Source organism: Euprymna scolopes, chromosome 26, assembly GCF_053919585.1.
Source record: "Euprymna scolopes isolate OS-2025 chromosome 26, ASM5391958v1, whole genome shotgun sequence".
NCBI lineage: Eukaryota > Metazoa > Mollusca > Cephalopoda > Sepiida > Sepiolidae > Euprymna > Euprymna scolopes.
In genome coordinates, this window is record NC_136507.1 from 106768127 (window position 1) to 106793054 (window position 24928).

Consider the following 24928-nt stretch of genomic DNA (forward strand, 5'->3'; position numbering starts at 1 on the left):
GTCAAGTGTGGAGCTACGTCACTATGATGAAAGATGAAATTTGGTCATAAACAACGATAGTCAAGTGTGAAGCTACGTCACTATGATGAAAGATGAAATTTGGTCATAAACAACGATAGTCAAGTGTGGAGCTACGTCACTATGATGAAAGATGAAATTTGGTCATAAACAACGATAGCCAAGTGTGAAGCTACGTCACTATGATGAAAGATGAAATTTGGTCATAAACAACGATAGTCAAGTGTGAAGCTACGTCACTATGATGAAAGATGAAATTTGGTCATAAACAACGATAGTCAAGTGTGGAGCTACGTCACTATGATGAAAGATGAAATTTGGTCATAAACAACGATAGCCAAGTGTGAAGCTACGTCACTATGATGAAAGATGAAATTTGGTCATAAACAACGATAGTCAAGTGTGGAGCTACGTCACTATGATAAAAGATGAAATTTGGTCATAAACAACGATAGTCAAGTGTGAAGCTACGTCACTATGATAAAAGATGAAATTTGGTCATAAACAACGATAGTCAAGTGTGAAGCTACGTCACTATGATAAAAGATGAAATTTGGTCATAAACAACGATAGTCAAGTGTGAAGCTACGTCACTATGATAAAAGATGAAATTTGGTCATAAACAACGATAGTCAAGTGTGAAGCTACGTCACTATGATAAAAGATGAAATTTGGTCATAAACAACGATAGTCAAGTGTGAAGCTACGTCACTATGATAAAAGATGAAATTTGGTCATAAACAACGATAGTCAAGTGTGAAGCTACGTCACTATGATAAAAGATGAAATTTGGTCATAAACAACGATAGTCAAGTGTGAAGCTACGTCACTATGATAAAAGATGAAATTTGGTCATAAACAACGATAGTCAAGTGTGAAGCTACGTCACTATGATAAAAGATGAAATTTGGTCATAAACAACGATAGTCAAGTGTGAAGCTACGTCACTATGATAAAAGATGAAATTTGGTCATAAACAACGATAGTCAAGTGTGAAGCTACGTCACTATGATGAAAGATGAAATTTGGTCATAAACAACGATAGTCAAGTGTGAAGGTACGTCACTATGATGAAAGATGAAATTTGGTCATAAACAACGATAGTCAAGTGTGAAGGTACGTCACTATGATGAAAGATGAAATTTGGTCATAAACAACAATAGTCAAGTGTGAAGCTACGTCACTATGATGAAAGATGAAATTTGGTCATAAACAACAATAGTCAAGTGTGAAGCTATGTCACTATGATAAAAGATGAAATTTGGTCATAAACAACGATAGTCAAGTGTGAAGCTATGTCACTATGATGAAAGATGAAATTTGGTCATAAACAACGATAGTCAAGTGTGAAGCTACGTCACTATGATGAAAGATGAAATTTGGTCATAAACAACGATAGTCAAGTGTGAAGCTATGTCACTATGATGAAAGATGAAATTTGGTCATAAACAACGATAGTCAAGTGTGAAGCTACGTCACTATGATGAAAGATGAAATTTGGTCATAAACAACAATAGTCAAGTGTGAAGCTATGTCACTATGATGAAAGATGAAATTTGGTCATAAACAACGATAGCCAAGTGTGAAGCTATGTCACTATGATGAAAGATGAAATTTGGTCATAAACAACGATAGTCAAGTGTGAAGGTACGTCACTATGATGAAAGATGAAATTTGGTCATAAACAACGATAGTCAAGTCTGAAGCTATGTCACTATGATGAAAGATGAAATTTGGTCATAAACAACGATAGTCAAGTGTGAAGCTATGTCACTATGATGAAAGATGAAATTTGGTCATAAACAACAATAGTCAAGTGTGAAGCTATGTCACTATGATGAAAGATGAAATTTGGTCATAAACAACGATAGCCAAGTGTGAAGCTATGTCACTATGATGAAAGATGAAATTTGGTCATAAACAACGATAGTCAAGTGTGAAGCTATGTCACTATGATGAAAGATGAAATTTGGTCATAAACAACGATAGTCAAGTGTGAAGCTATGTCACTATGATGAAAGATGAAATTTGGTCATAAACAACGATAGTCAAGTGTGAAGCTACGTCACTATGATGAAAGATGAAATTTGGTCATAAACAACGATAGTCAAGTGTGAAGCTATGTCACTATGATGAAAGATGAAATTTGGTCATAAACAACGATAGTCAAGTGTGAAGCTACGTCACTATGATGAAAGATGAAATTTGGTCATAAACAACGATAGTCAAGTGTGAAGCTACGTCACTATGATAAAAGATGAAATTTGGTCATAAACAACGATAGTCAAGTGTGAAGCTACGTCACTATGATGAAAGATGAAATTTGGTCATAAACAACGATAGTCAAGTGTGAAGCTATGTCACTATGATGAAAGATGAAATTTGGTCATAAACAACAATAGTCAAGTGTGAAGCTACGTCACTATGATGAAAGATGAAATTTGGTCATAAACAACGATAGTCAAGTGTGAAGCTATGTCACTATGATGAAAGATGAAATTTGGTCATAAACAACGATAGTCAAGTGTGAAGCTACGTCACTATGATGAAAGATGAAATTTGGTCATAAACAACGATAGTCAAGTGTGAAGCTATGTCACTATGATGAAAGATGAAATTTGGTCATAAACAACAATAGTCAAGTGTGAAGCTATGTCACTATGATGAAAGATGAAATTTGGTCATAAACAACGATAGTCAAGTGTGAAGCTATGTCACTATGATGAAAGATGAAATTTGGTCATAAACAACGATAGTCAAGTGTGAAGCTATGTCACTATGATGAAAGATGAAATTTGGTCATAAACAACAATAGTCAAGTGTGAAGCTACGTCACTATGATGAAAGATGAAATTTGGTCATAAACAACGATAGTCAAGTGTGAAGCTATGTCACTATGATGAAAGATGAAATTTGGTCATAAACAACGATAGTCAAGTGTGAAGCTACGTCACTATGATGAAAGATGAAATTTGGTCATAAACAACGATAGTCAAGTGTGAAGCTATGTCACTATGATGAAAGATGAAATTTGGTCATAAACAACGATAGTCAAGTGTGAAGCTACGTCACTATGATGAAAGATGAAATTTGGTCATAAACAACGATAGTCAAGTGTGAAGCTACGTCACTATGATAAAAGATGAAATTTGGTCATAAACAACGATAGTCAAGTGTGAAGCTACGTCACTATGATGAAAGATGAAATTTGGTCATAAACAACAATAGTCAAGTGTGAAGCTACGTCACTATGATGAAAGATGAAATTTGGTCATAAACAACAATAGTCAAGTGTGAAGCTACGTCACTATGATAAAAGATGAAATTTGGTCATAAACAACAATAGTCAAGTGTGAAGCTACGTCACTATGATAAAAGATGAAATTTGGTCATAAACAACGATAGTCAAGTGTGAAGCTACGTCACTATGATGAAAGATGAAATTTGGTCATAAACAACAATAGTCAAGTGTGAAGCTATGTCACTATGATGAAAGATGAAATTTGGTCATAAACAACAATAGTCAAGTGTGAAGCTACGTCACTATGATAAAAGATGAAATTTGGTCATAAACAACGATAGTCAAGTGTGAAGCTACGTCACTATGATGAAAGATGAAATTTGGTCATAAACAACAATAGTCAAGTGTGAAGCTACGTCACTATGATGAAAGATGAAATTTGGTCATAAACAACAATAGTCAAGTGTGAAGCTACGTCACTATGATGAAAGATGAAATTTGGTCATAAACAACAATAGTCAAGTGTGGAGCTACGTCACTATGATGAAAGATGAAATTTGGTCATAAACAACGATAGTCAAGTGTGAAGGTACGTCACTATGATGAAAGATGAAATTTGGTCATAAACAACAATAGTCAAGTGTGAAGCTACGTCACTATGATAAAAGATGAAATTTGGTCATAAACAACGATAGTCAAGTGTGGAGCTACGTCACTATGATGAAAGATGAAATTTGGTCATAAACAATAATAGTCAAGTGTGAAGCTACGTCACTATGATGAAAGATGAAATTTGGTCATAAACAACAATAGTCAAGTGTGAAGCTACGTCACTATGATAAAAGATGAAATTTGGTCATAAACAACGATAGTCAAGTGTGGAGCTACGTCACTATGATGAAAGATGAAATTTGGTCATAAACAACGATAGTCAAGTGTGAAGCTACGTCACTATGATAAAAGATGAAATTTGGTCATAAACAACGATAGTCAAGTGTGAAGCTACGTCACTATGATGAAAGATGAAATTTGGTCATAAACAACAATAGTCAAGTGTGAAGCTACGTCACTATGATGAAAGATGAAATTTGGTCATAAACAACGATAGTCAAGTGTGAAGCTACGTCACTATGATGAAAGATGAAATTTGGTCATAAACAACGATAGTCAAGTGTGAAGCTACGTCACTATGATGAAAGATGAAATTTGGTCATAAACAACAATAGTCAAGTGTGAAGTTACGTCACTATGATAAAAGATGAAATTTTGTCATAAACAACAATAGTCAAGTGTGAAGCTACGTCACTATGATAAAAGATGAAATTTGGTCATAAACAACGATAGTCAAGTGTGAAGCTACGTCACTATGATGAAAGATGAAATTTGGTCATAAACAACAATAGTCAAGTGTGAAGGTACGTCACTATGATGAAAGATGAAATTTGGTCATAAACAACGATAGTCAAGTGTGGAGCTACGTCACTATGATGAAAGATGAAATTTGGTCATAAACAACGATAGTCAAGTGTGGAGCTACGTCACTATGATGAAAGATGAAATTTGGTCATAAACAACGATAGTCAAGTGTGAAGGTACGTCACTATGATGAAAGATGAAATTTGGTCATAAACAACAATAGTCAAGTGTGAAGCTACGTCACTATGATGAAAGATGAAATTTAGTCATAAACAACGATAGTCAAGTGTGGAGCTACGTCACTATGATGAAAGATGAAATTTGGTCATAAACAATAATAGTCAAGTGTGAAGCTACGTCACTATGATGAAAGATGAAATTTGGTCATAAACAACAATAGTCAAGTGTGAAGGTACGTCACTATGATGAAAGATGAAATTTGGTCATAAACAACGATAGTCAAGTGTGGAGCTACGTCACTATGATGAAAGATGAAATTTGGTCATAAACAACGATAGTCAAGTGTGAAGGTACGTCACTATGATGAAAGATGAAATTTGGTCATAAACAACAATAGTCAAGTGTGAAGCTACGTCACTATGATGAAAGATGAAATTTGGTCATAAACAACGATAGTCAAGTGTGGAGCTACGTCACTATGATGAAAGATGAAATTTGGTCATAAACAACGATAGTCAAGTGTGAAGCTACGTCACTATGATGAAAGATGAAATTTGGTCATAAACAACGATAGTCAAGTGTGAAGCTACGTCACTATGATGAAAGATGAAATTTGGTCATAAACAACGATAGTCAAGTGTGGAGCTACGTCACTATGATGAAAGATGAAATTTGGTCATAAACAACGATAGTCAAGTGTGGAGCTACGTCACTATGATGAAAGATGAAATTTGGTCATAAACAACGATAGTCAAGTGTGGAGCTACGTCACTATGATGAAAGATGAAATTTGGTCATAAACAACGATAGTCAAGTGTGAAGCTACGTCACTATGATGAAAGATGAAATTTGGTCATAAACAACAATAGTCAAGTGTGAAGCTACGTCACTATGATGAAAGATGAAATTTGGTCATGAACAACGATAGTCAAGTGTGGAGCTACGTCACTATGATGAAAGATGAAATTTGGTCATAAACAACAATAGTCAAGTGTGAAGCTACGTCACTATGATGAAAGATGAAATTTGGTCATAAACAACGATAGTCAAGTGTGGAGCTACGTCACTATGATGAAAGATGAAATTTGGTCATAAACAACGATAGTCAAGTGTGAAGCTACGTCACTATGATCAAAGATGAAATTTGGTCATAAACAACGATAGTCAAGTGTGGAGCTACGTCACTATGATGAAAGATGAAATTTGGTCATAAACAACAATAGTCAAGTGTGAAGCTACGTCACTATGATGAAAGATGAAATTTGGTCATAAACAACGATAGTCAAGTGTGGAGCTACGTCACTATGATGAAAGATGAAATTTGGTCATAAACAACGATAGTCAAGTGTGAAGCTACGTCACTATGATGAAAGATGAAATTTGGTCATAAACAACGATAGTCAAGTGTGGAGCTACGTCACTATGATGAAAGATGAAATTTGGTCATAAACAACAATAGTCAAGTGTGAAGCTACGTCACTATGATGAAAGATGAAATTTGGTCATAAACAACGATAGTCAAGTGTGGAGCTACGTCACTATGATGAAAGATGAAATTTGGTCATAAACAACGATAGTCAAGTGTGAAGCTACGTCACTATGATGAAAGATGAAATTTGGTCATAAACAACGATAGTCAAGTGTGAAGCTACGTCACTATGATGAAAGATGAAATTTGGTCATAAACAACGATAGTCAAGTGTGAAGCTACGTCACTATGATGAAAGATGAAATTTGGTCATAAACAACGATAGTCAAGTGTGAAGCTACGTCACTATGATGAAAGATGAAATTTGGTCATAAACAACGATAGTCAAGTGTGAAGCTACGTCACTATGATGAAAGATGAAATTTGGTCATAAACAACGATAGTCAAGTGTGAAGCTACGTCACTATGATGAAAGATGAAATTTGGTCATAAACAACGATAGTCAAGTGTGAAGCTACGTCACTATGATGAAAGATGAAATTTGGTCATAAACAACGATAGTCAAGTGTGAAGCTACGTCACTATGATGAAAGATGAAATTTGGTCATAAACAACGATAGTCAAGTGTGAAGCTACGTCACTATGATGAAAGATGAAATTTGGTCATAAACAACGATAGTCAAGTGTGAAGCTACGTCACTATGATGAAAGATGAAATTTGGTCATAAACAACGATAGTCAAGTGTGAAGCTACGTCACTATGATGAAAGATGAAATTTGGTCATAAACAACGATAGTCAAGTGTGAAGCTACGTCACTATGATGAAAGATGAAATTTGGTCATAAACAACGATAGTCAAGTGTGAAGCTACGTCACTATGATGAAAGATGAAATTTGGTCATAAACAACGATAGTCAAGTGTGGAGCTACGTCACTATGATGAAAGATGAAATTTGGTCATAAACAACAATAGTCAAGTGTGAAGCTACGTCACTATGATGAAAGATGAAATTTGGTCATAAACAACGATAGTCAAGTGTGGAGCTACGTCACTATGATGAAAGATGAAATTTGGTCATAAACAACGATAGTCAAGTGTGGAGCTAGGTCACTATGATGAAAGATGAAATTTGGTCATAAACAACGATAGTCAAGTGTGAAGCTACGTCACTATGATGAAAGATGAAATTTGGTCATAAACAACGATAGTCAAGTGTGAAGCTACGTCACTATGATGAAAGATGAAATTTGGTCATAAACAACAATAGTCAAGTGTGGAGCTACGTCACTATGATGAAAGATGAAATTTGGTCATAAACAACAATAGTCAAGTGTGGAGCTACGTCACTATGATGAAAGATGAAATTTGGTCATAAACAACAATAGTCAAGTGTGGAGCTACGTCACTATGATGAAAGATGAAATTTGGTCATAAACAACAATAGTCAAGTGTGGAGCTACGTCACTATGATGAAAGATGAAATTTGGTCATAAACAACAATAGTCAAGTGTGGAGCTACGTCACTATGATGAAAGATGAAATTTGGTCATAAACAACAATAGTCAAGTGTGGAGCTACGTCACTATGATGAAAGATGAAATTTGGTCATAAACAACAATAGTCAAGTGTGGAGCTACGTCACTATGATGAAAGATGAAATTTGGTCATAAACAACGATAGTCAAGTGTGGAGCTACGTCACTATGATGAAAGATGAAATTTGGTCATAAACAACAATAGTCAAGTGTGGAGTTACGTCACTATGATGAAAGATGAAATTTGGTCATAAACAACAATAGTCAAGTGTGGAGCTACGTAACTATGATGAAAGATGAAATTTGGTCATAAACAACAATAGTCAAGTGTGGAGCTACGTCACTATGATGAAAGATGAAATTTGGTCATAAACAACAATAGTCAAGTGTGGAGCTACGTCACTATGATGAAAGATGAAATTTGGTCATAAACAACAATAGTCAAGTGTGGAGCTACGTCACTATGATGAAAGATGAAATTTGGTCATAAACAACAATAGTCAAGTGTGGAGCTACGTCACTATGATGAAAGATGAAATTTGGTCATAAACAACAATAGTCAAGTGTGGAGCTACGTCACTATGATGAAAGATGAAATTTGGTCATAAACAACAATAGTCAAGTGTGGAGCTACGTCACTATGATGAAAGATGAAATTTGGTCATAAACAACAATAGTCAAGTGTGGAGCTACGTCACTATGATGAAAGATGAAATTTGGTCATAAACAACGATAGTCAAGTGTGGAGCTACGTCACTATGATGAAAGATGAAATTTGGTCATAAACAACAATAGTCAAGTGTGGAGCTACGTCACTATGATGAAAGATGAAATTTGGTCATAAACAACAATAGTCAAGTGTGGAGCTACGTCACTATGATGAAAGATGAAATTTGGTCATAAACAACAATAGTCAAGTGTGGAGCTACGTCACTATGATGAAAGATGAAATTTGGTCATAAACAACAATAGTCAAGTGTGGAGCTACGTCACTATGATGAAAGATGAAATTTGGTCATAAACAACAATAGTCAAGTGTGGAGCTACGTCACTATGATGAAAGATGAAATTTGGTCATAAACAACGATAGTCAAGTGTGGAGCTACGTCACTATGATGAAAGATGAAATTTGGTCATAAACAACAATAGTCAAGTGTGGAGCTACGTCACTATGATGAAAGATGAAATTTGGTCATAAACAACAATAGTCAAGTGTGGAGCTACGTCACTATGATGAAAGATGAAATTTGGTCATAAACAACAATAGTCAAGTGTGGAGCTACGTCACTATGATGAAAGATGAAAGTTGGTCATAAACAACAATAGTCAAGTGTGGAGCTACGTCACTATGATGAAAGATGAAATTTGGTCATAAACAACAATAGTCAAGTGTGGATCTACGTCACTATGATGAAAGATGAAATTTGGTCATAAACAACGATAGTCAAGTGTGGAGCTACGTCACTATGATGAAAGATGAAATTTGGTCATAAACAACAATAGTCAAGTGTGGAGCTACGTCACTATGATGAAAGATGAAATTTAGTCATAAACAACAATAGTCAAGTGTGGAGCTACGTCACTATGATGAAAGATGAAATTTGGTCATAAACAACAATAGTCAAGTGTGGAGCTACGTCACTATGATGAAAGATGAAATTTGGTCATAAACAACAATAGTCAAGTGTGGAGCTACGTCACTATGATGAAAGATGAAATTTGGTCATAAACAACAATAGTCAAGTGTGGAGCTACGTCACTATGATGAAAGATGAAATTTGGTCATAAACAACGATAGTCAAGTGTGGAGCTACGTCACTATGATGAAAGATGAAATTTGGTCATAAACAACAATAGTCAAGTGTGGAGCTACGTCACTATGATGAAAGATGAAATTTGGTCATAAACAACAATAGTCAAGTGTGGAGCTACGTCACTATGATGAAAGATGAAATTTGGTCATAAACAACAATAGTCAAGTGTGGAGCTACGTCACTATGATGAAAGATGAAATTTGGTCATAAACAACAATAGTCAAGTGTGGAGCTACGTCACTATGATGAAAGATGAAATTTGGTCATAAACAACAATAGTCAAGTGTGGAGCTACGTCACTATGATGAAAGATGAAATTTGGTCATAAACAACAATAGTCAAGTGTGGAGCTACGTCACTATGATGAAAGATGAAATTTGGTCATAAACAACAATAGTCAAGTGTGGAGCTACGTCACTATGATGAAAGATGAAATTTGGTCATAAACAACAATAGTCAAGTGTGGAGCTACGTCACTATGATGAAAGATGAAATTTGGTCATAAACAACAATAGTCAAGTGTGGAGCTACGTCACTATGATGAAAGATGAAATTTGGTCATAAACAACAATAGTCAAGTGTGGAGCTACGTCACTATGATGAAAGATGAAATTTGGTCATAAACAACAATAGTCAAGTGTGGAGCTACGTCACTATGATGAAAGATGAAATTTGGTCATAAACAACAATAGTCAAGTGTGGAGCTACGTCACTATGATGAAAGAGGAAATTTGGTCATAAACAACAATAGTCAAGTGTGGAGCTACGTCACTATGATGAAAGATGAAATTTGGTCATAAACAACAATAGGCAAGTGTGGAGCTACGTCACTATGATGAAAGATGAAATTTGGTCATAAACAACGATAGTCAAGTGTGGAGCTACGTCACTATGATGAAAGATGAAATTTGGTCATAAACAACAATAGTCAAGTGTGGAGCTACGTCACTATGATGAAAGATGAAATTTGGTCATAAACAACAATAGTCAAGTGTGGAGCTACGTCACTATGATGAAAGATGAAATTTGGTCATAAACAACGATAGCCAAGTGTGAAGCTACGTCACTATGATGAAAGATGAAATTTGGTCATAAACAACAATAGTCAAGTGTGGAGCTACGTCACTATGATGAAAGATGAAATTTGGTCATAAACAACAATAGTCAAGTGTGGAGCTACGTCACTATGATGAAAGATGAAATTTGGTCATAAACAACAATAGTTAAGTGTGAAGCTACGTCACTATGATGAAAGATGAAATTTGGTCATAAACAACAATAGTCAAGTGTGGAGCTACGTCACTATGATGAAAGATGAAATTTGGTCATAAACAACAATAGTCAAGTGTGAAGCTACGTCACTATGATGAAAGATGAAATTTGGTCATAAACAACAATAGTCAAGTGTGGAGCTACGTCACTATGATGAAAGATGAAATTTGGTCATAAACAACGATAGTCAAGTGTGAAGCTACGTCACTATGATGAAAGATGAAATTTGGTCATAAACAACGATAGTAAAGTGTGAAGCTATGTCACTATGATGAAAGATGAAATTTGGTCATAAACAACGATAGTCAAGTGTGAAGCTATGTCACTATGATGAAAGATGAAATTTGGTCATAAACAACAATAGTCAAGTGTGGAGCTACGTCACTATGATGAAAGATGAAATTTGGTCATAAACAACGATAGTCAAGTGTGAAGCTATGTCACTATGATGAAAGATGAAATTTGGTCATAAACAACGATAGTCAAGTGTGAAGCTATGTCACTATGATGAAAGATGAAATTTGGTCATAAACAACGATAGTCAAGTGTGAAGCTATGTCACTATGATGAAAGATGAAATTTGGTCATAAACAACAATAGTCAAGTGTGGAGCTACGTCACTATGATGAAAGATGAAATTTGGTCATAAACAACGATAGTCAAGTGTGAAGCTATGTCACTATGATGAAAGATGAAATTTGGTCATAAACAACGATAGTCAAGTGTGAAGCTATGTCACTATGATGAAAGATGAAATTTGGTCATAAACAACAATAGTCAAGTGTGGAGCTACGTCACTATGATGAAAGATGAAATTTGGTCATAAACAACAATAGTCAAGTGTGGAGCTACGTCACTATGATGAAAGATGAAATTTGGTCATAAACAACGATAGTCAAGTGTGAAGCTATGTCACTATGATGAAAGATGAAATTTGGTCATAAACAACGATAGTCAAGTGTGAAGCTATGTCACTATGATGAAAGATGAAATTTGGTCATAAACAACAATAGTCAAGTGTGGAGCTACGTCACTATGATGAAAGATGAAATTTGGTCATAAACAACAATAGTCAAGTGTGGAGCTATGTCACTATGATGAAAGATGAAATTTGGTCATAAACAACAATAGTCAAGTGTGGAGCTACGTCACTATGATGAAAGATGAAATTTGGTCATAAACAACAATAGTCAAGTGTGGAGCTACGTCACTATGATGAAAGATGAAATTTGGTCATAAACAACAATAGTCAAGTGTGGAGCTATGTCACTATGATGAAAGATGAAATTTGGTCATAAACAACAATAGTCAAGTGTGGAGCTATGTCACTATGATGAAAGATGAAATTTGGTCATAAACAACAATAGTCAAGTGTGGAGCTATGTCACTATGATGAAAGATGAAATTTGGTCATAAACAACAATAGTCAAGTGTGGAGCTACGTCACTATGATGAAAGATGAAATTTGGTCATAAACAACAATAGTCAAGTGTGGAGCTACGTCACTATGATGAAAGATGAAATTTGGTCATAAACAACAATAGTCAAGTGTGGAGCTATGTCACTATGATGAAAGATGAAATTTGGTCATAAACAACAATAGTCAAGTGTGGAGCTACGTCACTATGATGAAAGATGAAATTTGGTCATAAACAACAATAGTCAAGTGTGGAGCTACGTCACTATGATGAAAGATGAAATTTGGTCATAAACAACAATAGTCAAGTGTGGAGCTACGTCACTATGATGAAAGATGAAATTTGGTCATAAACAACAATAGTCAAGTGTGGAGCTACGTCACTATGATGAAAGATGAAATTTGGTCATAAACAACAATAGTCAAGTGTGGAGCTACGTCACTATGATGAAAGATGAAATTTGGTCATAAACAACAATAGTCAAGTGTGGAGCTACGTCACTATGATAAAAGATGAAATTTGGTCAATTATTAATGCTTGGGACAATATGGAAGATTTGATTTTCATGCAAGATGAAGATGAAGCTATTCCATACTTTTGTTTGTGAATGGCTGAATACCCAATTCTCTGGAAGTTGGATGAGTCGTCGTGGTTTGAATGAATGGTCGATCAGAAGTCCTGACTTAACGCTCTGTGACTTTTTTTCTATCACCCTGTCTCTGCTCTATAGTTATTTTCATGGCTCGTCTGAACTCCAATTTGTGGTCCTTCCTTTGTCAAACTTTCACAAAAAACACTCAACTAGCTACAATCACTATCAACAGTTTTCTTCACTCTCTATCTGTGCTTAAATCTAAATGCAGATTCCATGAACAAAGTTTCTTTCCTAGAACTACCTGCATGTGAAACATTGTTCCATTGATCTGCTTCTCAGCTGATTACAATATGGTATCATTCAAGTCCAATGTAAACAAGCAGATGTGCTGACGGTTATATCCCACAGGATTAGTGAATCTCTTGACAAAGGCTTCCTTTCTAGGGAAATTGCTCTCGACATATCAAAGGCCTTCGACAAGGTATGGCATAAGGGTCTACTTCACAAGATTTCCAGCTACGGTATAACTGGAAATGTTTTCTCAATCATTAAATCATTTCTCTCCGATAGGCTCATAAGAGTAGTGGTAGATGGACAAAAATCGGAGGCCTGCAATATAAATGCTGGAGTCCCTCAGGGGTCAATCCTGGGCCCAACTCTCTTCCTGATCTACATCAATGACCTCCCTAAACACATAGTTAAATCATTCATTGACATCTATGCTGATGACACGACCATCTACGGCAACACATCAAACGCTGTAAATGACAAAGTTCTCTCTGATTCTCTCTCCTCTGATCTCGAGTGCGTGGTTCAGTGGGGGAAGAGGTGGCTGGTTACCTTTAATGCATCCAAAACCAAACTGCTATCCTTACATCATCAACGCTCTGATCCCCATCTGGCATCAATTGTGATGGATGGCTCTCGTCTGGGTGAGGCCCCGTGTTTTGACAAGCTTCTGGGTTTGACCTTTACTCCTGATCTGAAATGGAACACGTACATCAAGTCTGTTGCCAAGGTCGCTGGAAAGATGGTGGGATCCTTCTACCGCTCCAGAAGATATCTCACTACGGATGCAATTCTCTATCTATATAAAAGCCAAGTACGTCCAAGGATGGAATACTGTTGCCATATCTGGGCAGGAGCTGCTAAAAACAGCCTATCCTGCCTTGACAGAGTACAAAATAGACTTCGTGGCTTAGTGGGGGATGCCCTTTTCTCTACCCTGCAACCTCTCTCCCACAGAAGAGACGTTGCGAGCCTGTCCTTGTTTTATCGTTATTTCCATGGCAGATGCTCGTCTGAACTCCAATCTCTGGTCCCCCCTCGCCAATCTTTCACGAAAAACACCCGTCTAGCTGAATCCACTGTGAAAAATTTCCCCCACTCTATATCTGTGCCTAAATCAAAACGCAGATTCCATGAACAAAGCTTCTTTGTTAGAACTGCACGCCTGTGGAACTGTTCCGTCTGCCTGCTTCCCTCCGGACTACAACTTGGATGTCTTCAAGTCCAATGTTAACAAATTCCTAATGAACCGCCCCCTTAAGTAAACATTTCAGCAAATCTCCTCACTAACGTAATGTACTTGCAATAACCCTTATCCCTGAGTGGCTTCCGGGCCTTGATAAGTGGTGATCACTGTGTAAAAAAAAAAAAAAAAAAAAAAAGTTCTTGTTGAGTTGTCCCCTTAAAATAATCAAAATTCTACCCAACTTACACCATTAACGATTACTATATTACCATCTTACGTTCATTAACCTTTATCCTTGAGTGTCCTTTTGGCCTTGATGTGGTGACTCCCTTGTAAAAATATATTATTATTATTTGTCTCCCCATTTTTCTTCTGAACTTTTTAATACTTAACTATTATTTAATGTTTGTTGTTACATTCCTGAAATCGGACATTTTCTTATTCTTCATTAGTAATTCTTGCCTTTGTTTATTATTTACTTTGAATTTTAATTGTAATCGAAAATTTAATTTGTTGAATAAATTTTTTTATTTCTTTAAAAAAAAAAACTGGAAAAATTTTGCTAAACATGAAATAAAATAAAAAAATATATCAATTATATAAAAAATATTGATTCGAAAAAGAATAATGTTGCAATATTTAATGTCTGAATTAGTCATTTTTTTTTCTTTTCTAATATTAGAAAAATGTGCCTAACAAACAGAAAACCTATGCAAACCGCTGATGATGGCAACATTATTTTTTAGTTTGGCAATGCTGGAATTACATAACATGAAATGAAATATTTTAGAATTTTCTTTTCTATTTTTTTTTTTTTTTTTTTTTTTGCAAAGATTTTTTTTTTTTTGTCTATGAAAGATTAATCGGGACATAATTATCATCCTGAAAATGAAGCAAACGAAACAAGAATTTATATTTTGTTTCTGAATTTTTGAGATGAGGATTGGTTATTTGCCTTATTTGGATTCTTCGAACTACTGTTCTCATCTTGGTTGTTATTTTCATAACGTTTTGTTTTTTTAATTTTCTTCTGGTGTTTCTTTTCAGTCTCAGGAATCTTTCTGTTGAATTTGGGAATCTGCACAGAATTTCAAACAGGCGTTTTATTTAATTCATGGGATACATGTCCTCGTTTTGTCAGCTATGACAATTGTATTTTTTGAGTGTTGCTCACACTGCGGATTGAACCTTCAACCTCCTGATGAATATAACTTAAAACTGAATTTTACTGAGTATTCTATCCATTATGCTACGGATCCTTGCATGGATTAAATAAAGGATTCTGTTCAACATTTTGTGCAGATGCCCGAGTTTGACAGAAAGATTCCTGTGTTCGACAAGTTATATCTGGAGAATGTCGGAAGTTGCATCGGCTGAAACGTTGGGAAATAGCATTCAAAATGAGAACAGTAGCACGGCCACTGAGAGTAAGAAGTGGCGGTGGTGGTGGTCCGAAGAATACAAAGGATATGAATATTTTCAATCTTTTAAAAACAATCTTTATTTTTTTTTTTCTTCTTTTACTAAACTAGAGTTGAATGGTCCGATCACCCTCCCATCCCCTGACACTTTCAATCTTCAACCAGAACATAAACGATGGGCACCCCCTCCTCTGAAACACCTCAGTATTTCTTGAGAGTGTGGTAGGGGCTAGTCAGTTAATGTAATTTTGTTTATTTTCACAATAAAATTTCAGCCAAGGTTTAGAATAGAGGCTGCTTCATTTGTGAACTTGTATTCACTACACAGGCCGTTATCGTCTGCTCGTTGTTTTCATTCAAATTCAATGCTTGCTTTTGACTTGATTTAAAAGCAAATTAAGATATGCATGATGGAATAAACTATACAGTTTCACCTTACTTGATCTAATATATATATATATATATATATATATATATATATATATATTTATCATAAGCTCTACTATCGTCAGTAAATGTATTGAGCTTTTTTATTTGGTTGGGATTAAGATATAAATAACTATATTTATATTTGGTTTTAGAATTTGCTTTTTCCTTAATTAGTAAATTCCCCCTCAAAGCTTTTCTGCCTATATATATATACACTGCATATCAAATTATTAACAAATTTACATTTTTCTTAATATTTAAGGAACGAGTGAATAAAAATCCATGAAACTTGGAAAAACTTCTTACAATACTATTCAGCCATTCCAGTCAGAAAATAAAAGTATTTAAAGCAGTATTAGCGAAACTATGGCAGAAAACAGGAATATCTGTTGATTTCAGTGTGTCAAGTTATTAACGAGGTTGAGAAAAAAAAACACAATATACCCATAACTTGTTTATTGAAATAATTTTCAAACATTTATTGAACTAGGAAAAATGCTTAAAACACAATAACTACATAGCAATTTCTATGTTGACATAATTAGTAGGGGATATGCAATCCTTTTTTATGAATGACTTGTGAAAGACGTTGTGACTTTTATGAAAGACGTTGGTCCACAGAATTTATCAAATTTGCGATTTCGTCAACAGTTATTCCTTGCAATACCTCTTGGAGAGCATCCCACAATTCATCTTTGCTCTTAAATTGGTGTCCACTTGCATAGAGGCATTGCTTCATGATACTCCAAAAGTTCTCAGTTGGGTTAAAATCTGGAAAATTTGCAGGCCACTCCTGTTGAGACACTTGTAGTCTGTCTAAACTGTACGAACGAACTGACTAAACCAAGATGGCCGACTCCTATTTATATCACCACAAGCAAGGGAGGTAACCATGTAACTGAAGCAAGGGAGGTAACCAATGTCTACATTAACATTGCTGCTGTCCTCAAGTGAATAATTTATTTCTGATTTAACAAGTCCCTTAGAAGCTCAGACGAAGCTCCTGCCTTGGTCAAACAATCAGAGACCTGATCACAACCCTTGATCCATTCTATCTGTATCTCCCCTCTACTCTTCATTTCCTTCAGCCTTGCTACATCTATTCTCAATCGTCGATCGCTTACCAGATTGTTGGAATTCAATGTCTCCACAAGTGATGCATTATCTGTCTTGCAGAGAACGTCTGGCAATTTAGATAACTGAAATACCTCTTGTATCATAACCGCAGTCAAAACACCAGCATCAGCTCCCTCATTCAGAGCAAGAGTCTCTGAGGCCAATGGGCTTTTTGTCACTCTGTCCAATTTCTTTGACACCCAACACATGGGGGCCATTTTGTCAGTACTTCCTCCAATAAAGACAACAAAACCACCCTGTGAAGATCCATCTTCCAGACTGGCATAAGAGGCATCAGTATAACACAAAATGTGTAAATCTGAGGGCTTTCCCAATTTTGGAAATGTTATAGAACCCTTCTTGGATTTCAATTTTGATAAGGCTTTATTCGCCTCAAATAAGGCTTTTACTTTGGGATGCTTTCCAGTGTTGCTCATTTTACACACATCAAAAGCTATATCAGGGCGTGTTTGAGTTGAAACCCACATCATCTGACCTGCAAGTCTCTTCAACTCATGCTTTTCTTCTTCATTCAGTTCATCATTTTTCCTCAGTATCCTCCCTTTGCTTATTTCTATTGGAGATATGGAAGATACATATAGATCTTGTTCTACAATGATCCCATTTTCCTGTTGATTAACATTCAGTCCAACATATTTGAATGTTCCACTTTCATGAGATCCCACCTTAAATTTTTCTTTCAATGTTGCAATCACATCCCTTTCAAACTCTGTGTTTCCACAGAAAACAAAATCATCCACGTGTATAGCAAGAATTCCAGTCAAATTTCCTTTAATATCATGCCACAAAAACAATGCATTATCATAAGCACTTGCTACTCCTTTTAATTCAATCAAAGCCTGAGTAACTCTCTTGTACCATGCCCGTGGAGCATCATTCAATCCATAGATGCATCTTTTTAATTTCCACACTTGAGATTTAGGACAAACATCAGATGGTGGCCTCAGGTACACATCTCTCTCTAAAATACCACCTTGCAAAAAGGCTGAGGTAAAATCTATGGTCTGCAGCATCCAATTCTTTATTGATGCGGTTAGCATGACCATTCGCATAGCTTCACGGCTACATGTTGGGGAGTCCGTTTTCAGATTACTATTTTCTTCATAGCCTCGTGCTACAAGGCGAGCTTTCATTGTTTTCTGATTATCCTTGAATTTTTCAGTAATCACCCATCTTGTGGATATTGTTTTTTGACCTGTGTATGGCACACATTCAAATACTTCATAGGTGTTCATGTTTTTTATTTCTTTATGCTTGGCATCCATTACAGCTTTCGACTGCTCTTGTTCAGCGGTGAGCAGGACTACATTTTCCTGTTCAGTATATTGGGGCACTTCTCTCCAATGATCAATATGATTCCAGTTGATACAAACTTGATCCTCGTTTTCATCCTCAGGTTCTATATTGATCCAATGACTATATTTGCCAGTTGATTTAGGCTGTACTGACATAACCTTTCCTTTCTTCCACTCCTCACTTCCATTTATTTTATAAGTTATGGTCTTATTTCGGCCAGGTTTTTCAGTCTTATCTCTTAAACTGGTAGAACTATCAACAACTTCTTCTCTGTCTATATCTTCACTTTCTACCACTTGATTCTGCAACTCCTCCTCCTCAACTGAAAGGTATTCATTCTTCCCTTCTGTAGTGTTTCCCAGCATTTCAGCTTTTTTTGTTCTTTTTTCGTTGTTTTTATTCACTTTCATCAATTGGCACGGATGCATCCTATAAAATGCTCCGCCATGTCTGATTAAGACAAACTGGCCTTCTCTGCCTAACACTTTTGCTGGACCACGCCATCCTTTAAAACCCTGCCTCCGATAATAGATTTGGTCTCCGGTAGCATAATCTTCATCAGCATAAGTTCTGACATTAGACCTGAGAGCTCTCCTAATTCTCTCACTGGACTCAGCTTCCAAAAAGTTTCTCTTTGCACTATGGAGAGCATTTAAATTTTTTCTCACCATGTCACTTGTAGTAGAGGACTCCATAGCAGGTAACTGGTCTGTCAGAATTGAGGGTGTATTTACATTGAAACCGAATACAAGTTCATTTGGACTGTGTCCAGAGTAATTGAGGAGGGCATTTTTTGCACAAATGGCCCATGCCAAGGCAATTTCAGGTTCACACTTCTCATCGTCAATTGTTTTTTTCATTGCCTCAGCAACTATCAAATTATGACGTTCTACAGTACCGTTGCTGAATGGACTTTCTGCGGCAGTAGTACAGGTCTCTATGTTGAGTTTTTCATTCATCTGTCTATAGTGTTCGTTGTTGAATTCACCCCCATTATCACTCAGAAAACGAACAGGAGATCCGAAATAGGTAATCCACATCATAAAGATGTTTTTGATGATCTCCTCCTTCTTCTTTGTTTTGATCAATGTTGCCGCTGAATACCTGGTAGCGGCATCAATGAGATGTAGTATCCACACCTCATTGTGGATGAACTCTTTCAAATCCATGCAAACTGTGTGATTAAATCTATTGCCAAGAGGCAATCCCACAACCGGTCGCAGTGGAGCTTTTTTAAATCTAAGGCAAATTTGACAGTTTTCACAAACCTCCTCAATCGCCTTTATAAATTCCTTGTCATTGAATTTGCCACTTTTTTTAACCAAGGAAACAAGTTTTTCCTTCGAGGCATGAGCAAACTGTCGATGAAGTTTTTCTGCTTTTTTTTTTTTTTTTTTTCTGTGAAAGAACACTGACCAAAATTCTGAACATGTAATACAATGTTCTTAGTACCACTATGATCCAACAACTTATTTGTTAAGGGGAGACAATAGTGCCCTAAAGTTGTGGTCTTTAGTTCAATACATTTATCAAAAATCCAGCACATATCTTTCCGGAAATCTAGCACTATTCCTGCTGTCTTCATTGATTTGTGACTTAATAGAAGAGGCAAGTCGTTTTTCACAATATCTGCTTCGATATAAACTCTTATACCTCCGAGTGTAACCGGAAATTTAGCAACTTTAATTGCTGTGACAGCCACTCCATCACCAAAACAAAAACTCCGGTCTGAGTTCGTATACTTCACTAGTTGCAGGTCACTTTCATTTAAAGTATCTAAATAAACATCAAGCCACACTTCGCCAGCCAGTGTGCGAGTACAAGCAGAATCCAAGACTGCCATTCCAAATGTTTCCTTTACAAGATTTGAGATTTTTTCATTTGTACTGTTCAAATAAATATTTTCTTGAATGAACAACGTAATGTGTATTTGTTCTGTCGCTTCCGTAAACCTGGGCGTATTTCTAGGACACTCTCTAATTAGATGGTTCGGAGACTGACATTTGTAACACAACAACACGTTTCCACTTCGGTCACATGGATTAGATTGTCCTCGACGAAAACGCCTTTTGTTTTTACCCGGTTTAGAATAATTATAGTTGACGATTTCGGGCTCTGATTTCACTGCCGGTACATTTTCATCACGATAAATGTCACCAAATACTTTCTTTATCGATTCCTTCATGTTTTGATACGTCAAAACAGAACACGTTGTCCGCGCTAATTTTTCGTTCTCTTCCGATATGTTAACCGCGTTCAAAACAAGAAAAGCTTGCACTCCTTCCGGTAGAATAATGTAGAATTTTTTTAATCTTTGGTACAAAAACTCATAACGAACAAGAAAGTCATTTATACTGGTACCTGACGATCTTTTATAAGTGTAAAATTCCTTAAAAGTCATGTAAGCGCGCGTGTGTTCATCCTTTAAATATATGTCATCCAGTTTCTTTATTAAGATCTTCAAGCCATCTCGTCCGCCGATGTCACTTGTTGGCAATTCACGGACACATTCTCTAATATTCGGTGGTAGCGTCAAAAACACTGCTGGCCCTTTTTTTTCCTCAGAAAGATCCGTGAACAACGACCACATTTCAACGTCTTGTTTCCAGTTCTCGTAAACATCCTCCCCCCCCAACAATGGAGGTTGTTTGTTCGAAGTTGCCATATCCGATATCCGATCTGTCTAGTGCTACAGACAAGCTGTACAAAAAAAAAAAAATTTTTTTTTTTTTTTTTTTTTTTTCGTTTTGTCGCACACAGAGGGATATCTCTGCTACCATTTGTTGAGACACTTGTAGTCTGTCTAAACTGTACGAACGAACTGACTAAACCAAGATGGCCGACTCCTATTTATATCACCACAAGCAAGGGAGGTAACCATGTAACTGAAGCAAGGGAGGTAACCAATGTCTACATTAACAACTCCATCTTCTGTAAGCCAGAGAATCTCAGTTGTTGCAAATACTCTTTGCTTTTGTTTGCTGCAAGCGAGCATTATCCTGCATAAAAATAATGGTTCTTCTGAACGTCAACCATTGCTTCTTCAGCTATGGTTCAAAGTGGTCCTTCAGAAAAGCTATGTAAGCATTTGACGTCATTTTTACGCCTTCTGGGATTCTCCATGGGTCAACTAAAATACCTCCAATAATCCCAGCTTAAATCATTATCCCACCACCACCTTGTTGGCGCCTTAAACGCTGATGAAGATGTCGTCCATTTTAGGACCCATCCCTTGCTCCAGCAATCTGGTTCATCAAGAGTGACACGCACTTCATCCGTGAACAAAACTTTTGAAAAATCCATTTTCATGTTGTCCTCTGCCCATTTCAATCGGTTTTGTATGTGCTGTTGCTTTAATGGAGGTTTTATCACGGCTTAACAGACTTTGCCACTTCTTTCAGAAGGCGACATTGTGTACTCTTTGAGACATTCTTCAATCCGGCTTGGTCAAAGACTTCTCGGCTTGTCTGCCCAGGGTTCTTAACAACTTCATGTTTAATTTGGAGTAGAGAACGGCATGAAACAACGCTAGATTTACCTTTATCAGCTCTCTTACATACCTTTGTAGGGTCCTTGACAAAGTTCTGCATAGTTTTATGGTACCTTCCTATCATTTTCGATATTTTGAGGGTAGTTTTACCTTTTGCTAGCTGTTCTGTAATAGTACTCTTTTCAGAACTAATCAGCCCACCTTTACGACCCATTTTATTGAACGAAGCAAACTGCCTTGTTAATAATTTGACAAACCTCAAATACCGTGGATTCAGCAATTACGATGGCAAGTTGTTTACATTATGCAGAACAGTACAAAAATTTCACAGTACGCGCAGCTCAACATTGCCAACGTTTCCGAAACTTTCGATACGAAACTACCGGTAAGTTTCTGAAACTGATAGAAAAATGTTATCTCGTTAATAATTTGACATGCAGTATATATATATATATATATATATATATATATATATATATATACATATATATATATATATATATATATAAATTTTTCCCCCTAAAACCTATGTCCTTGATGGAGGGGAGACTAAAACTTGCTGCTATGGTTTCAAATGATCTGAAATAACAGCAAGGGGAGACTTGATTCCAAATATTTCTCATATGTTATATCTTCTCTCTTTTGGAAATAGGATACGATTATGAATATCTCCAGTATCCAATAATCCTTATACACTGTGAAATTTCCTTTATGGATGAAAACCAAAGAGGGGAAATATCCAGGCTATGATATATACATTCAGAAATTACAGTTAAAAGATAGAAACTCAAAATTACAACATTTTTCATTATAACCCTTTTTTTTTATTTTGCGTGTAAAAATATTTTTTTCCTTTTGGAAATTAACTTTAGGCTTTAACCTTTAAAAATACAATCAGAAAGTAATCGGAAAGCTACAAAAAGTTATGATAAATAATCTTTCAAAATTATGTTCCCCATCTTTATTCTGTCATTATTGTTTGTACCTATATTATACAGAATACATCGGATAATAAATATTTTAATACCACAAAAACTATTTGTCGGCGACAATTTTAAACGTTATATTCGTCCAAAACAGACCCAAATACCCTTAAAAATCAACTTCTGAAAGGTGAAGGTTTATAGTTGGTACACATCGGTATGTTGACCCTAGTTATAGTTTTCTAGCCTAACGATACAGTAATTTTTTTTTTTTTTTTTTAATTACATTTTCACCCCAAACAAGGCATATTGCCACTTTGTTGTAGGGGGCTACTATCAGGGACATGGGAATCAGGGGTACTGTGTAGGGAGTTGGGCAGCAAGATGTCGGTTCACGTTACACTTGAACTTCTGCATGTCAGTACAGTTGGAGAAGCAGGGACCCGGCAGGAAATTCCAAAGTTTAGCTGTCCTGAGAAGAAACTACTGGAGTAGAAGGCTCTCTTACATCTAGGGATCTCTACTGTGAAGGGGTGGAATTTAGCTGCTTGTCGGGTTTGTCAGAGGTATTTACGTCAAGGGGGCACAAGTGCTTGCAGTTCGTCAGAGCATTCACTGTTAAAGTACTTGTAGAACAGGCAGAGGGATGTAACATTTCGTCGCTGGGACAGGGGCTGAAGTTTAGATGACAGTTCGGGACCTATCAGATTGGCGACTCTCTTTTGGACCTTGTCTAGGAGCGAGAGACTAGTGGCAGATGCACCAGCCCAAATATGACAATGCTCCATACATGGGCGAATGGTGGCCTTATAGAGGTATAGGATAATTTCAGGCATTAGTAGCTTTCTAGCACGGTAGAGAGAACCTACCTTCTTTGCAGCGGTCCTGGCGATACTCTCAATGTAATTGTTCCAACTCATGTTTCCTGAGAACGTTAGGCCGAGGAGTTTAAAAGATGTACTTTCAGATAAAGAGTCTTTGGCCATTGCTATTGGTGGTAGAGAAAGTTTCTTGTAATTATTGACGGAAACGAGTTTTATCTTGGCAGCATTGAATATGACTATCCATTTATGTCCCCATTCCACTACAGATCGGAGGTCATCCTCTAGTGCTTCTGCCATTTCTTTAGATATGTGTTCATTTATTTTTCTGTTGTGTCTCTTATAGAGTGTGGTGTCGTCAGCATATATACCCATCTCACAGGCAATTTTGTCAGGGAGGTAATTTATGAATATTTGGAATAACAGAGATCCCAGGATAGACTCCTGAGGCACTCCCGCATTTATATCGTATTGTTTAAATGTATGCCGTCGAGGACAACCTGGATTGTTCTCTTATCTAAGAAGGATTTAATTATGTCATGTATTCTTCCAGTGATACCATATGATCTGATTTTCCTGAGAAGACCTTCATGCCATACCCTGTCAAAAGCCTTAGATATATCTAGAGCTACTGCTCTACCCTCCCCCGCTTTGTCCAGTGACTGTCCAGTAATAATTGAATTTAAAATTTCAAAATCTAATATATAAAAGGCTATATGTCTGTCTCCATATTTTCAAACTTTATCTCCTCCGAAATTAAAAGTTGCAGAGCAGTGCTAGGGGTCTCAAATGATTGGATTCACGGACCGTTCTTTTATGGGTCTTTAGCCGGTTAAAATAGTTTTAAGGGGTCAAAAACAGTTAAAATAGTTTTAAGGGGACAAAAACGGTTAAAATAGTTTTAAGGGGTCAAAAACGGTTAAAATAGTTTTAAGGGGTCAAAAACGGGTCTAAATTGAAAAAAATCGTTATGCATTTTCTACATTCATCTTAGTTTATTTTTAATTGGTTCATATGC

At 36.3% G+C, this 24928-nt stretch overlaps 1 protein-coding gene across 3 annotated transcripts in view; it reads left to right on the forward strand.

Moving 5' to 3' along the window:
- The window catches only part of LOC145248351 (uncharacterized), a 106091-nt gene that overhangs the window by 15899 nt on the left and 65264 nt on the right, over window positions 1–24928 (forward strand). The gene's annotated exons all lie outside the window — the stretch shown is intronic.